Consider the following 1,132-nt stretch of genomic DNA (forward strand, 5'->3'; position numbering starts at 1 on the left):
CAATGCGTGAAATAGAAGCAGGAACGCTCCGGACGCCTCCCTGACACGCTTCTGTTGCATCCTAGCAAGTTTGCGGGATTCCTCGAAAGATGGTGGCCACCATGCACTGTGAATTTGCTGGCGCTGTTGCTGTTGATGAACAGTTGGTAAATAAATGCCTGTTGTGCCTATGACAGCTTCTTCTTCTTCGTCTCCTTCTTCTTCCCCCCAATATGCGTTGAAATTCACGGCCGCCGCGCCACCCGTACTAGCGCGGCAAACCTAGGTCCGAAGACTCCGGGGACGCTCTGTGCAGGGTGTTACGGACTAACGCGGTACTTTCTCCATGTCTATTTACCATATCGCGCTGTATAGGTGCATGTGTGTGTATGTTGAGTCTGCAACTACCGGCGACGTTGCCAGTCCTATGTGGACGATTGCGTGTGCTCGTAACGCACATAAAATATTTGGATAGACGCGGAAACTGGCGGGACATTACACTACTCTTTTACAGTGTAAGCTGTTGTGGGCTCATTCCAATAGCCGCTTCGATTGGCGATGTAGTCGACAGCGGCGGCGATGGCCGCCGCTGCTGCCGCCGCTGCTGCCGCCGCTGCCGCCCTTGTCCGTCGCACCTATCGCCAGGAATCAGAAAAATATATACCCAGTTCCCGCCGGGATTGAACCCGGGCACACTGTGTGGGAGTCAGCGACTCTACACTTGTTCCACGCCAGCTTTTTTTTTCTTTATTGCACGAAATTATGAGCAATGTCATGCAAATATAATTACAATACATTTAGACACACATTAAAAAGAAATGCACACATGGTACACAGTAGAATGAAAGTTCAAAAATCGGCCAAACAAACACAAGTGTCCAGAAGTGAAGTCCACTCGGGAACGGGATCAAAGGTTCCAACCACACTACGCACTTTAGCAGCCTCTTCTTGAAAGACAGACCTTGTCGAGCGAGGTGGCTCGACATATCTATCGTTCATGCGGCTTCTCCATAATGGATAGAGTCCTAATAACATAAACAAATCATATGGTGTATTACTGATCGTCTTCTTGAAAAGAAAGGACAAGATACCGTAAGACGGTGAGAGGAAGTTCTTTTTTGATAGTTCCTTTGTGAAATGTCCCCAAAATAAA

The sequence above is a fragment of the Dermacentor variabilis genome, chromosome 5 (genome assembly GCF_050947875.1).
Source record: "Dermacentor variabilis isolate Ectoservices chromosome 5, ASM5094787v1, whole genome shotgun sequence".
Taxonomy (NCBI): Eukaryota; Metazoa; Arthropoda; class Arachnida; order Ixodida; family Ixodidae; genus Dermacentor; species Dermacentor variabilis.